Below are 17116 nucleotides of genomic sequence, written 5' to 3'. Positions count from 1 at the left end.
ATAAATCCTTAGATGTATTAAATGATGAATACCTCATACAGACTTTGAAGAAATTGTTCTTCAGTGGTAGGGTCATACAGTTTATAAAGAACATAGCAACTGGAATAAATGCAAAAATAGCGGTGAAATGCCAACAATCCAGGCCGATACAAATAAAACGAGGTATTCCTCAAGCAAGTCCTCTGCCCATGGCGCTCTTTGCCATTCAATAGAACTTTTCCTCCGACATGTCCATGCTAGATTACAAGGCTTAATATTAGCAGGAAAGAAAGCAGTTATATAGCCGGCCGCGGTGGTCTCGCGGTTCTAGGCGCGCAGTCCGGAACCGTGCTACTGATACGGTCGCAGGTTCGAATCCTGCCTCGGGCATGGATGTGTGTGATGTCCTTAGGTTAGTTAGGTTTAAGTAGTTCTAAGTTCTAGGGGACTGATGACCACAGCAGTTGAGTCCCATAGTGCTCAGAGCCATTTGAACCATTTTTGAAAGCAGTTATAGGAGCCTATGCTGACGATATGGGGGTCATTATAAGGAATTAAGAGGTAACCACGCTAGCGACAGGGATTGATACATACTGTAGAACATTTGGAGCCTATGCAAACGAGAAAAAGTAAGATGTTAAACCTCAGAGGTTTTGATAATATCAACGTCGAGAAGGCAAAATTAGTCAGACAACATAAAACGCTTGACATCACCCTGACTGCGAGACCCATGGAAATGACGGCTTTAAAGTGGAAAGTTTCAGCAGATAGGGTGCAAGGAGCCATTACAGAGAATTTAACTCGATATATGAACCAAATTCAAAGAACAAAGTATACAAACTGACGCATCCTTGCTACTGTCCAGCTGTTTCCAATACCGAGAATGATAGCGAGGCGAATAATGTCCAAAACTACTAACTTTTTGTGGAAAGGAGAAGTGTTCAGAGTACCTGCTAAGGTACTGACTTTAGATCCTAAAATTGGTGGCTAGGATTAACCGATATAACAGATAAAGTCTCTGCACTTTTTAGCAAAAGGCAATTTAATTTAATAAGAGACTCGGGAGAAAGCATAACCAGTCAACTTTTCGGGATCATTAAGCCTTGAAGCCTGCTTCCCCCGATTGACGAGCAGAATATCACCAGTCGCTTACAGTCTGAGAGTATTTTATATGTTGAGTTCAGTTATGTAAGTGCCGAAATCAGACAGTCACAACAACATCAAAAGCCATAAAGCGGGACCGAAAGAAAAGCGAAGGAAGGTACAAAATAGAACGACAGTTTTCAAACATTGATTGGACTGAGATTTCGAAAAACATTTGTTCTAATGTGCTCACATCTAAATAAAAACGTCATGGTACAAGACAGTTAACCACATAGTTAGCACCAAAGGGAGACTGTACGAAATCAGACTCTGTGAAAGAAATGTATGTCAACAATGCCATTTAGTTGACACAATAAATCATAGCTACACTTGCAGTGGTCACATTAATATCTGGTGGTGGATCCGAAAGCAAATAGCTGCGATTGCATGGTCATCCCCTGAGAGTATTTCGCTGTAATTGATACACAGGCCTGAAACACGCTATTTCCCAGAGGAAAAAATATAACGCTGTGTACTGCTTGCCGGTAAATATTATTAATTATGTCATTAACAAATTAGGATCCGAAAGCACCATAGATTTCAAGGTACACATGCTTCGTGAATACCACAAACTTAGAACGTATTCGAATCACAAGAAAAAGTTCGGTAATATGTTAAAAATTATATTTGAAAGAATGGGCATTCGTTAATTTAAAAAATAAGACTGTATTGACAGAGATGTATTGTAGATACCTTAAGGTTATTATTTAAATCTTTACAGTAAATTTTTGATGTGTGCTTTTTCTACTTCATAAAGTTGCTTTTGAAATTTTATAAGCTAATGCACACAACTTATGTAACAGTCATACTACGTGTCTAATAGTGTCAAAACACAAAACATTAAAGCGGCATTTTGTGGTTACACAGTAAATATTAAAATTCACAGTTAAAAAACATCACCGGCAAAGGGTTGGAAACCCACTACTGCTCCATTTTTTATTAACAATTATCTTTGGTGGCCGACGGTTTCCGGCACAAGAAATCACCACCATTCTACTAACGGCAGTTGCCAAAGAGGGCATATTTGGGGGGGAGGGGGGGGGGCAGAGGTTCAGGGCACTCTCTTGTCCGTGGAGTGTATTAAAGACTGCATTTATGACACATAACGTGTATCCACAGGACATGTGGCCTATAATTAAAAAAGTGTCACGGTGATATGTCCATTGGCAAAATCCTTCTGTATAGGCCCTTTTCGAACCTCCAGGAGGTGACTGCAAAGGGAGATGTTACCGTGAGAAAAAGATTGATTAACCAACGAAAGGATAACCTTCTATTAGTCGGGGCGTGGAATGACAGAAGTTTTAACCTGGTAGGGAAGCTAGAAAATGAGAAAAGGGAAATGAAAAGGCACAGTCTAGATATAACAGGAGTCAGTGAAATGAAACTGAATGAAGTCAACGATTTCTGGTCAGATGAATAAGGGTTATATAAAATCAGCAGACAATGCAATCACGGGAGTAGTATTCGTTGTAGACAGGGTAGGGCAGAGACAGTGTTACTGTGAACATTTCAGTGATAGGGAAGTTCTTATCAGAAAACGATAGATCAGCTATAAATAACGACATCGCAAGCTGAAAATGAAGAGATAAAGTATATGAAGATATTGAGAGAATAATACAGTACGTAAAGGTAGATGAAAATCTAATAGCCGTCGGGGACTTGAATGCAATTGTAGGGGAAGGAGTAGAAGAAATGATTGCAGGAGGTAAGAGGCTTGGGACACGCAAGGAATGAGAGATGACAAGACTAATAGGGTTATGTAATAAATTTGAGCTAGTAGTAACGAATACTCTGTTTAAGAACCAATAGAGGAAGAGGTGTATTTGGAAAAGGACGGTTGATACGGGAAGATTTCAGTTATAGTACATCATGGTCAGACAGAGATTTCGAATACATATGTTTTTGGATGGGATCTACCTTTAGCAAAACGCAATTTTGTTTTATACCCCAAAAATGTTTGACTGCAGTTGCAACATCATCAGTGGGCTTTTACTTTATGGCTGTTAATAACAAAGAATGTTCTTTACTGTTTGTATTCATGTAAATATTAGTTTTTAAATCTTAATTACAAATTTTTGAATAACATATAAAGTTATGTAATCATACCTTTTTACCAAATGGTGTGGTTTTCCTGAGGTATTATGTTTTTATAGTGCCTGTTAGTTTGTCATGTGCATCCATATATAACTTAATGTAGACAAATTATTTAAGCGAAAATTACCACATTCAAACTGTTATGGCTATGCCTGAAGTTAATTAATTCTATGTGGTAGGTCCGAAATCAGATACTGGATAGTAGGGCGTACCCAGGAGCAGGTAGAGGTTCATATTACAACGTTCTAATGATGAAGAATAAGGTGAAGTTTGAGACATTGGTCAGGAAGAATCAATACCCAAAGAAGTGGGATATAAAAGTACTAAGGAATGACTACATATCCTTGAGGCTCTCTAAGACTAATAATGCAGCATTAAGGAATAGCTCAGTAGCCAGTGCAGTTGTAGAGGAATGGACATCTCTAGAAAAGATACTCACAGAAGTTGGAAAGGTACAAAGAAGGTAACTTCCAAGAAACCATAGGTAAGAGATGAAATAATTCAGTTGATCAATGAAAGAAGGAAGTACAAAAATTCTCATGGAAATACAGGAATACAGAAATACCGGTCATTGAGGAGTGTAAGAAATATTAAGTGCAGAGAAGCTAAGACGAAATGGTTGCATGAGAAATGTAAAGAAATCAAAACGAAATGATTGTCGGAAGAGCTCATTCAGCACACGGGAATGTCAAAACTCATTCCGTGGAAAAAAAAAAGGAACATTAAGAGTGGTAACAGTAGGATTGCCACGGGAATTCCACTGTTAAATTCAAAAGAGAGAGCGATGGGTGGGAGGAGTACATTGAAGGCCTCTATAACGGGGAATTGTGTGATGTGATTGAGGAAGAAGCAGGAGTCGATTTAGAAGAGATAGGGGATCCGCCCTTAGAATCAGAATTTAAAAGAGCTTTGGAGGAGTTAAGATCAAATAAGGCAGAATCGATCGATAATATTTCATCAGAGTTTCTAAAATCATAATGGGAAGAGGAAAAAAAAGCTAGTTCACGTTGGTGTGTAGAATGTTTGAGTCTGCGGCATACCATCTGAATTTCGAAAAAAAAGCTTCCACACAGTTCCGAAGACTGCAAGAGGTGCAAGTGCAAGAATTATCGCACAATCAGCTTAACAGGTCATGCATCCTAGTCGCTGACAAGGATAACATACAGACGCATGGAAAATAAAATTGTGGATGCATTATATAACGGTTGCTTCGGATTTAGGTAAGGTAAAGGCAGCAGAGAAACAGTTATGACGTTGCGGTTGAGGATGGAAGCAATAGTAACGAAATAGAAGACACGTTTCCTGTCTTACACCATTTTCAATCCGATCACTTCGTTCTGGGTCGTCCACTCTTCTTATAAACTCTTGGCTCTTGTGCGTATCGTATATTACCCGTCTCTCCCTATATCTTACTCCTATTTCTCTCAGATTGTATATCTTGCACCGTCTAATGTCGTTTTATCATTTTTTAAATATTTGTGGTAAGTTCCTCGGGACCAAACGGCTGAGGTCATCCTTATCTAGGCTTACACAGTATTTAACCAAACTTAACTTACACTATGGGCAACACATACATCCATGCCCGAGGGAGGATTCGAACGTCCGACGACGGGCGTCGTGCGAACCGTGGCAATGCGCCTGAGACCGCGCGGATACTATGCGCGGCTGTGACGTTGTCGATAGCTTTTTACATCTATCACAAAGCGAAAACCGTGGTCTAACTAAAACATTCATATTTCTTTACGTATTACACGAATATGTAATAAAATGGGGGTTACTATTTTTAAAAAACGCAGTTGCTATCCGTTTGATCTATGGCAGCGCCCTCTAGAGGGCCAACCATAACGCCATCTGATTTCCCCCTTCAAGCTAGACAAGTTTCGTTCTTTTTAGTTTTTTCGTTCGACGCTTATTTCGTGAGATATTTGGCACGGTCACAATCGATGAACCACCTCGTATTAACACCAACAAAGCGCAAGCGTAATAGTTATACACTTAAGAATACACCCGACCCTTACAACGTGATAGTTATACATTTAAGTCCCGACGTAACAGTTACAATATTATTGCAATATGAAGAGTTTGAAAACAGATACATAATATTTTCAGCGCTTTGCAAAGGTGCAAGTTACGTTTCTTCTTTTTTGGAGGCAAATGTTAACAGATACTCTTTCGAAGTAGAATTTTATAGAAGTGTCGTTAGTAACATATGGGACAAGAGAGGATCGTGTTAATGACGGGCCTTAGTAGAAAATAATCTCATGTGTGTATTAATGTCCACTTTTTGTTTTATCTTCAGGGAGATGTACTTGGGTTATCGACAGCTAAACATTCTAAAACGATATTAGTAATTTTGTACTACACATAAGCAGAAACTTCAAGTGACGGGAACTCTGTTGCTGACTGGCTACAGATGTCTTCCCTTCCACAACTGAGAAACTTTCCTCACATAATCAGGTCCTTTTGCCGATGTAGTGCAGCAGTTTGACTTGTCATGGACCCAAAAAGATCTTTTTTTTTAAAGTCCCCTGCAGAAATATCGACCCATGCTGCCTCTAAAGCCGTCCATAAATGCGAACGAGTTGCCATTACAGAAATTTGTGCACGAACTCAATTCTTGATTATCTCCGGACAATGTTCTATGGAACTTATGTTGTGTGATCTTGGTAACCAAATTATTCACTCAAATTGTCCAGAATGATCTTCCGACCAATTGAGAATAATTGGGACCGGTGAGCTGACTCATGGTTATATGTAAACATTCTTGTTGTTTGGAATCATGAAGGCCATGAATGGCTGCAAATGGTTTCGAAGCAGCCGAGCATAACCATTTGATCGGCTCAGTTTCATGTAAACATAGCACGCCTCAGAGTGTTATGGATCCATCACTATGTTGCACAGTGCCTTGTTGACTAACTATGTCCTTGCTTTCGTGGGTTCTACGCCACACTCGAACCCTACCATCATCTCTTAGCAGCTGACACCGAGACTCATCCGACCACGCCACGGTTTCCCAATTGTCTAGGGTCCATCCGATATGGTCACGAGCTTTCCACCCAGCATATGCATCAAGTACGAAGAAGAGCAGATAGAAGAGGTTGACAGTCTTAAATTCCTGGGATTACAACTTGATAATAAATTCAGTTGGGAGGAACACGCCACAGAACTGCAGAAACACCTTAACAAATCTGTATTTGCAATTAGAGTGTTAGCAGACATAGGCGACATAAAAGTGAAAAAGCTTGGATACTTTGCCTGCTTTCATTCCATAATGTCATATGGTATAATATTTTGGGGTAACTCTTCAAGTCAAACAAAAGTTGTCAGAGTCCAAAAGCGTGTAGTACGTATTATTTGTGGAGTAAACTCACGGACGTCTTGTAGAAACCACTTCAAAGAACTGGGTATACTAACTACTGCCTCTCAGTATATTTACTCCTTAATGAAATTTGTCCTAAATAATATATCTCTTTTTGCAACAAAGAGCTCAGTTCATACATACAATACCAGGAACAAAAATGATCTGCACAAGGACTTAAAAGCACTTACTTTAGTTCAAAAAGGGTCCGCTACTCAGAAACACTCATCTTCAATAATTTGCCAGCAAACATAAAAAATTTAGTTACAAATAGAGATCAGTTTAAAAGGAGCCTGAAAGACTTACTAGTGGCCAACTCCTACTCCATTGACGAATTTTTTAATAGAAACAAATGGTGTGTTGTATCTATTTATACTATTAGTATTGTTATTTCAGCTTAAAAAAGTAAAAATAAAAAATAAAGTAAAGGTGACATGTTCCACATCCACGAGGAACTCCTCAACACGGATCTATGGAACGAAAACTAATTTAATCTAATCTAATCTAGGTAAAGTCATACTGTTGCCAAAGGCACTCGCGTCGGTCGTCTGCTCCCATATCCCATTAGAGACAAATTTCGCCGTACTGTCATAAAGGATACGTTTGTCGCACGTTCCACATTGATATCTGTTGTTATTTCACGTAGTGTTGCTAGTCTGTTAGCACAACTCTATGGAAACGCCGTTTCCATCTGCCGTCAAGTGAAGACTGCCGGCCACTGTGTTGTCCGTAGTCAAAGTTAATTCCTGAATTCTGACATTCTCTGCACACTGTTGACACTTAGATGTCAGAATACAGAATTCGCTAACATGGAATGGCCCATTCGTCTAGCTCCAACTACTCTTCTGTGTCCAAAGTCTGTTAATTGCCGTCGTGCAGCAGTAATTATGACGCTAATTTTTCGCTTGAATCACCTGAACAAAAATGACAGCCCCGCCTTTGCAACACCCTTTTATGCTTTACGTACGCCATACTACCGTCATCGCTATCCATTGACATTTGTCCCTCGCTGTGTGTTGTATTACTTTGGTTCAAAAAATGTTAAAATGTGTGTGAAATCTTATGGGACTTAACTGCTAAGGTCATCAGTCCTTAAGCTTAAACCTAAATTATCCTAAGGACAAACAAAGAACAAACACATGGTCGAGGGAGGACTCGAACCACCGGGACCAGCCGCACAGTCCATGAATGCTGCGACTTAAGACCGCTCGGCTAATCCCGCGCGGCTTCCTTTGGTTAACCTTTCACTCAACTTACCTAGCAAATTCTGCAATGCGATAAGAATCGCTCGCTTTATCCTGGAAGACTTTGTGATTTGCGGAGACTTTCTTCTCTATGCTGCCAAATTCAAATACAATGTATAAATTTGTGGACAGTTACTCTAGGACGAGCTAAGTATGTCATCTGGCGTCTCATGAAATAAAGATATTAAAGACGCCCTGGAATATGACTTAGTCTTTCTGAGAACTCATTTCTTTCGAGGCTTTTTAATGGCCCGAGAGACCGCGTGATAAAATGTATATGGCTGCATCAGGCTGATGAGCTGCCATAACACCTTCACGACTTTAATCCCATTAAAGCACTAAACAGACGTACTACATCGAGGCCTTAACCCTTGATTCTCAGAGATATCCAACGTTAGTCGTAACTTATATTTTAAAATGAGATCTAATAATTGGACCGCAGTTAAATTATTCGTCAGAATAAGTACGATTCCACGTTTATTTCTTATCCCGTCAATATAATACATTTACAGTAGCACACGTAGATTTTAAGTTGCATTTTCCCATACCAAGACGTTCTGCCATTTGTTTTCTTCTGCAAAGTGCATTAATGCATCCCCAAACCCCGAAAAATAAGTGAAAAATATACATGTTTTAAAAAGCAGATAAAGATTCACTTGACGCCTTCCTGAGAGACAGTCTCCTCTCATTCCAAATAAATAATATAAGTGTAGACCAGATGTGGCTTAAATTCAAAGAAATAGTAACGGCAACAATTGAGAGATTTATACCAAATAAATTAACAAACGACTCTGCTGATCCTTCTTGGTACACAAAACGGGTTAGAACCCTATTGCAGAAACAACGAAACAAACATGGTAAATTCAAACAGACGCAAAATCTTTTACAGAACCTCGAAATTAAGTGCGGACTTCAATGCGAGATGCCTATAACAGTTTCCACAACGAAACAATGTCTCGAAACCTCCTTCGGAGTGGAGTTTCGAACCATCTCATACCAGACGATCCTACAGTGCAAGGTCAGCTTCCACCTCAGATTTCAAATTTCAGTCCCTAGCTGTTTGAACAGGGCAATGATTAGTCAGTGAATCAGTAGGGTTATCTTTATATCCGCTTACGTGTTTAATAAAAAAAAATAAAAAAACTGAAACATGTTACTTTTTATTTCTGACTGAGAATACAAACACTTATTTTTATACATTTAGCTTCGAAAACGCTTTCATGATGAAATACTTTATTAAAAGCTTTCATCCTCAGGTTCACCCCGTTAGTGGTTCAGTTTCCAAAAAACACTGAGACACTTTCTTTATTTCCAGCCGAGAAATCAAATACCAGTTTTCATAGATATAATTTAAAAAATGCTTTTAGCAGTTGTATAAAAATGATGTGTTTTCAAAATAAATTTCACCAATGCACCCCCTCCCCTTAGGAGTTAAATGTCCAGAACTACATTTAATCCGCTAATTCACCCTCTTAGGCGTGGAATTTCGAAAAATCCATTCTTTAACGATACTTACAGTACAAGATCAACACGTTGAAGAATTCATTAATGTTCATGCCACCTTGTATAAGCAATCCGAAACAATTTGAATGTCAAATAAATTTGCGCATCTTTTGTGCAGTAACAAGTAATATGCAACAAGTGATGTAACCGCTTACCGTTTCGTGATTTTTGATTGGGATTCTTGCATTTCAAGGTATATGTAGGTACATGTTTATGACAACATTGCTCTTATTATTCGTTCCATGAATTTCACTTTGTTAACGTACTTTACCGGCTGTCGGATTCTAGCTGCACTGAGAAACATGATTCGTTATTAATAACTTGACCAAGTGTCTCATACGAACACGCGCCTCTTATACTTTGCAAATGTTCGCTTCTTAATTAAAAGATGAACACACTTCCCTAACAATGTCTAGTTTCTATCATTTTACATAAGCAGTTAAGTTTGTTTCACATTCATGCAAAAATAACCATTAATGTGTTTCCGTTTGACATTAATTTAGCAGTTTATCACTGATCACGGAAGCAATGTTTTCGACTAACAAAATTGCTAATCAAAGAAACAATGCTGTTTCGTCTACTACTTTTATAAAATAGCTCCGATCGTCTTTCCGAAAATAAACTGTATTAAACAAACATACTGAGGTTCCAGGTCAGAGGGGTGTTCTTGAACACAATTTCTACACAAAGCAGCTCAATAGGCTGTGGAGTGGAAGGGGTAGGATAGCAATAGAACAGTGCATCACCATCGACTAGACACTCACTTATTGAACACATAAGTCAGGTATTACCCAAAAGGAACAATCAGTACAAATTACAAAATAATATTCTTTTCCTATAAGTCACTGAAACATTTAAATAGGCAAATAGCAATCATTTAACTGAAAGCCTTTTAAGAAAGCAGGACTAGAAAATTTGAATGATGAGTTAAAATCATATTTAAATAGGCTTTGACCGAGCACATATTTTAAAACAAAATACTTCCTTTAAGGAACCAGTGATCAAAATTAATTACATAATCCTCAACAGCCATATTACATCCAAGACATTTAAGATTAAACAGTAATATATAACATCAGAGAGCGGCAGTCCCAAGTTTTAAGCAGCACGTTTGAGATGGACTGTACAGCAATAGTATAATTCAAGTCCCTCAGAGGATCTGCCCCGACTCAGGAAGTTATTGCCGCAATCGACAAAGTATCAACATCATTCCATGTACAGACATAAAACAAACTAAAAGCTCTCTTAACTTTGGTACAGTTAATTCCCTTTCAACATAACATACATCACAAGTGTAGCCCTAGGACGGCACCGATACCCCACAATTTAGCACGCGAAAGACTACAGCGATGCACTCATCACGTATCCTTATAAAATCCGAGAACAGAGAGCCGGCTCCCCTATAGTGGAACATTCGACAACGCGCAGCGTGCGGGTTTGCGGGATGCTGATCTCGCCTTTACCCTCAACACCAGTTCAAATACCAGTCAGCCTACAATCTTGAACCACCATACACATTCCTTCAGTTACTGCATAGGAAGCCAATGTGATAGGCAAACAGACCAGCATATAATAAGAGCTTAAGCAATTTCCTTACTAGACAACCCTTATGAATCGTAGCCGTAATTTTTTTTAAACATGAGCACACACACAATCAAAAGACAAACAACGCCAATCATAAGGACAGTAGCACATAAGCAAGTAGCAATGGTAACTTATGCTTAGATTGGGTACAAATCAGCGCTGATTTAATACACCAGAGAACAGTCTTTACAACATAACCATCAATGCAATAGCAAATTACTCACACGTGTACTCCCCCACGATTTCGATTCACAAAGCCATAGAGAAAACGTGGAGAACGTATCACTTAGACCAACATAATGGTGCCCCTTCAGTTACCCCAAATAACTGACTCCCTTAGTTGCACAGCAAAGAACCAGACCTAATTAAACCACCACAGTTTTCGCCTCTAAATTGTCACAGTACAAGTGAGACTCAATCACAAATGTAATTTTACATCACCAGTTCCCGTATAGTCAATACAAGCGCCTGATTTTCACCCGTACCTTTCTGAGATCGCTGTTATGTACTTGTGCCTGATTTCCTTATCCTGAAGTTTCTCCACTCTTATCCTCCTACATATCGACCTGACCTCCTGCACTTTCGGCCTCACAATCCCAATTTCACTGCAGATTAAATAATGATCAGTGTCATCAAAGAATCCCCTGAATACACGTGTGTCCTTCACAGCCTTCCTGAATTCCTGATATGATATTATATAGTCAATGGCAGATCTGGTTCCCCTGCCTTCCCAAGTATACCGGTGAATATTCCTATTGAACGGACTGAAATTCTTCATAACAGTAGATGAACAGGATGCAGTTTACGTCACCTGACCTTGATTCTCCTTTATGTACTGGATGCTCTTTGGACTGGCCCGATTTTACAGGGAGGAGGTGGTCCGTCTGCAGAATATTTTGATAGGTGGTGATTTTAATTTGTTGTGCCCTGTAGATCAGTCTCCCAGTTTTAATTTCTGTCGGGATTTGGAAGATTTCGTTCGTTCCCTGAAACTGCAAGGTCTTTGGGTCTGCAAGTATCCGACTCCTCCTAGTCCTAGCAATAGAAAAAAAGAAAACAGGTAAAATGCGTACTTGGTAATGAAAACCTTGTGGGATAGAATTCTAGATAGATCGTGAATTCTTTTACCTTTCGTTTTTAACCTTACAATCACCTCTCAGTTTTATAAGGATTCGCCACAATCATTATGTCATTCAGTTCCAACGTTAAAGTGTTGGCCGCCTATTCGCAGTGGGATAACTGGCTAGTGAGATGCAGTTCCCTGAAGTGACTTCCAATTGAAACACATTAGGACACAGAGCCACACGAAAGAATCAATAAATATAGACATACACTCTCATTCTACATCTGTTATAAATTACAGTCCACCACCGCCATTATCTGCTTATATGTGAAGGTTACTCCAGGAAACCGTGTAGAGATGATTACAGATGATGATATAGTTTTCACTTATTGATTCATCGATACATAAGGAAAGTTTGTGTGTACTTTTTTTTTTATTTTATTTTAATATTTGGTGCAACCTTGCTGAACTGTGATGAATTACAGTCCACCACCGGGTTTTTCTGTCTGCACGGGTATATGAAGGCTACTCTGAGCAATTACTGTGCAGATTTTGATGCGACCACCCCATCGACAACTGAGCGGCCGCACAGAGTTTGATGGAAGGCGCAATTGTGAGCGGGTTGCGCTCGGGCAGTCCGCTTGCACATTTAGGCGCCACAGTACGCTATCTACTGGAATGCGTGGCTTAAATTGTTTAGTTTATTTGATAGTAGTGATCTTCTGTTATGTAACATCTGCCTCTGATTTTTAAGCAGTGCCCCTGAAACAAATTTATCGCTACACCAGACCAGCTGCCCAGTTGTAGAGACTCAGTGATACCTGAGCAAAAGCAGGGCGGGAAGCTGGTGTGAACTTAAAGAAGTCTGGACATTCTGGGACAGTGCGCGCATTCGTTGTGTGTTACAGGACAGTTTTTCAAAACCATCATGAAATATACGTAAATTCACATAAAAACGGTAGTAAAGAACCTCATTGGATCTCAATAATGAAGACCTCAATAATTAACTAAAATAAGGGAAATGAAGTGACATTAAATGTATTGTCAGTAATTCGCAGTTTTCGTTCCAATCGAAGACATAACAACATCCTGATTGGAAATAGGGGAATGTTTTGGAAGCACCCCGAGCGACACTGGCCAGAACCGTTCCCCAGACCAATCAGGGACCGTGCTAGTCGTCCTCAGAAGGCAGTGAAGAAAAGCGGTCATTGCTATGTAACGACCCCGCAAGCTACTATGACACCCCTTGGCGTTGCCATATAGTTAGAATGTGAGGATGTGTGAGGAGGAATGGAGGACACTGTTGTCACCCGAACGTGAAAAGCTGACTTTTGGGATGGACGCTGAAGATCACTATCTTGTAGGTGAAAACAGCACTCCAAATTAACACTCTGAACACCATTAGACAACACGCTTGCAAAAACCTCTGCTCAAAACCATAAGATCTTTGGGCATTTTTTCATCTAAACTTTTTCCATTGTGACAGAAGCACAACAGTGTTGGATGGAAGCTGTCATATTGACGACGGAAAGGAACAATAATAGCGAGAAATGACGTTTTTTAGAGGAGGATGGTAGAAAAGAATTCATTAGTTTACTAAGTAAATTATGGCCCAGAGAAGGACCTGCACTCCATTAGCATATTTATGGGTCAGAGCCTGGAAGACTTAGACATCCAGTCATATTAATAATGCATCGAAAAACACGCACAGGAGAGGTTTCATTGTCACACGCTCTTGCAAAGGAATCACTTCATTTCACTTTTTCTTCTTCTTTTTCTTCTTACTTCTGAGTGAACTTGAGAGCTTGTCGCCTCCTCTCTCAGGCAGTGCTGCGACTCCCTCATCTTTGTAAGCCTGAGCCACCAGCTGATCAGATGCATTTGGAAAACTCAGAAAACCAACACGTAGCCCAGGAGTGCGCAACTGACACTGCCGTTGTTTGACGTTGCAGTACTTCAGTCACCAACATCTCACTGAGTTGCTACCATGTGTGATGTAGGTATGCCATGGTGAAACTGAGCCGCTACCATGTGTGATGTAGATAATTTTAAGTCAAATTATAAATTTGCAAACCCATATCCTCACTCTGACGATTTGAGTTTCATAGTCATGTACAGTTTGTTTTTCAAATCCACAACAGGTGTTCACTAATTCTACGTACTACCTCCAATTTCTCTGAGTGTTACCATCAGTAACTCTGTTCTGTGACAACCAGTTTCACGACAGTCATTCGGTACTTGCATTACTTATCCTCAATTTCCATCTGACTCTCGTCTTAAATACATCATATTTACATTGTTGCCAATACTAAATGTGTATTAAGAAGTTTTCACAAGTTCCCATTATTGCGTGAAGAGTTAAATACCAGTAAGACTATTTGAATATGATTTTGCATTAATTGTAAATCGTCTAACGTTAAATAGGCAAATAAATCGTAGTAATTAGAATACATGTATCACTTAACATGTATCGACACCCCCGCAACAACGTACATTACTTGTGCCATAACGATATTATCAGCATCATTGCATGTGGTTTGGCTTGAGTACAACAGTAATATTTCAACACCTGTTGAACATGGTGCTAAAAGTATTACTAGACCTACACAATATCAGTGCATATTTGCAGAATGAGAATTTCACTCTGCAGCAGAATGGGCGCTGATATGAAACTTCCTGGCAGATCAAAACTTTGTGCCCGACCGAGACTCGAACTCGGGACCTTTACCTTTCACAGGCAAGTGCTCTACCATCTGAGCTACCGAAGAACGACTCACGGCCGGTACTCACAACTTTACATCTGCCAGTATCTCGTCTCCTACCTTCCAAACTTTGCAGAAGCTCCACATATTTTATTTGGATGACACCATTAATTTCTGCAAACACTTTAAGAATCGGTTGAATAATGTACTGGACTCAATAAAAGCAACACACCTTATGTAGAGCCAAGGAAAATATCATTTAGTCTTCTCAAATGTAGTGTCGTACCTCAGCTACGTTACAAGCTGAGGTGGAGCAGAATCCGTCTACTGCATCATGCAAAGCAAGCAGAATAGGTTAAATGATGTGACCTTCATTGTACCAGATCAGTTACCATCTGTTGTTTGCGCCTAACTTCAACAAATTCTCAAAGTCACTAACTCATCTGCATAAGGAAGGATCGTTACATACCTTGGGAAGTGAAAAGTGCTGCAGAATAAATAGTTGTCGTCCTGTCATGTGCTCCCATATCTGTCTTATCAATAGCCTTATATTTTGTCATGTCATTCTATTCACATTTGCTATTGGGTACGACTTATCCCAGAAAATAAACGACCAGGAATATCCAGTATCTTAAATATTCAAACAAATTACTAAATGTCATTCCTACTTGTAATGTATCTACGCTGTAGAGACTCAGTGTTACCCGTGCAAAAGCAGGGCTTCATTCAGTTTGAAACATTCCACGAAATATCGCACGAAAGTAATGTTATAGCTCAGTGAATTTAGTTAAAAATTGCAGGAGAAGAGCATAGTTATAACGTGGGTGGGGTGAGTCCATAGGTTTACACAGTGTAACAGAGATTGGTGTGCCCCACAGAACAATACAGGGGCTTGTCAACAGTTTCCATAACGGCCTGGGCTCTGTGCTGACGCCTCAATGTTCCAGCGATAGAAACGTGAAGTAAGACACATGATTCGATACAGCCGGACACAACAGGCAGTGTCCAGTAGTGGTAGAGCAATGGAGAACTGGGGTACTGCGATAACTTACGTACAGCGAACAGACTTTTTCATTGAAAGGCATTGCTACAGAGAATGACTGAAGTTAGTAGACATTTTGCAAATTTTTGATTACGTATTTGTAGACAATTACCCCAGAATATCATCTGGATTAAGTAAGTCGTTACGTTATTGCCAATATTTGTGGTCACCTAGCAATGTCAGCAATTCAGGGCTAACATTCAGATAATGGTGCAGACGAGATGGCAGCTAACTGACTGTTGATGTTTTCAGGCTCTCGAAACCTTTCGTATGCGTCTCAGTATCCTGGGAATCCATAGTTAACTGTTCTTGGCAAATAGAGACCATTCATCAAACAGAAAAGAGTAAGAAAAACAGTCTTTGTAAAAGCTGCTTTACTTCTAATATCCATTATATTAAGGTTGTTTCACTTTCCTCCTCATGAAAGAAATCTTCATCATGAGAAAGTATTTCTTCAGGATGCGTCTTGACTAAACGACAGGAAACCTGAAAGCAGGCCCAGAGAGTTATTGAAGTACTTTGAACAACGTTAAGGAGCGGTTGCATATAAGATGCTACTTAAATTCCACAGGGAGCAAGATTTGCTACTAAAGAAACCACGCGCCCTCAAAGGGAAGATGTAGAATTCCCCAAGTATGGCAGCCCCTGTTAGACGTGGGCCACATACACGACATACAGCAGCTCATACCCTATAGGTTTACATTAGTATGATGTATTTCAATGTTTTATAACATATTTTATTCATTTCTTGCTTGTTTTTTCACGGAATATAGCACTTTACACTTTATACGCCGAAGAACTATCTGAGATGGCATGGCCCATTTCCTGACTGTACGCGGTCCTTACCCAATGAATTTACCCCACATGCATCACAGTGAAAGGGAAGAATGTACTTATGGGGATAGAGGTTGCCCAGAGCACATCATTATTGACTGCACACTTCTCACAATGGCTAGATGAATAAAATACACAAATGACAAACTGGTACAACGCAATTAGAGACGAAAGGACACGGAAATAAATCAACATCACGTAGACTAGTCTCAAAGGCCTTGAACCTTCAGTATGTAAATGAACGACAAGCCAGACATGACATGAAACCAAGGAACAGGGGCAAACATGGAAGATGTTTCAGTGGAAGATGGCGAAACTGACCCAAGAAACAATACAGACGATGATAACAACTTCCTTGACGAAATCATCTAATATTTAAGCAATGACAGTTTATTGTACATAGTCCATTTAAATTTTTACTGCACATATTAGCACATATTTTAGTTACAACAAGAACATCTTCCGCCGTTTATTTTTCAGATTGGCAAATACTATGAACATATCTTGATTTTTCTTTAGTCTTGCTTCCACTACCAACCACAACGTGAGGAATGCCTCTCGAGTGTCTCT

This window comes from Schistocerca gregaria, chromosome 5 (genome assembly GCF_023897955.1).
Source record: "Schistocerca gregaria isolate iqSchGreg1 chromosome 5, iqSchGreg1.2, whole genome shotgun sequence".
In the NCBI taxonomy this organism is placed as follows: Eukaryota; Metazoa; Arthropoda; class Insecta; order Orthoptera; family Acrididae; genus Schistocerca; species Schistocerca gregaria.
This window is presented reverse-complemented; position numbering follows the sequence as displayed.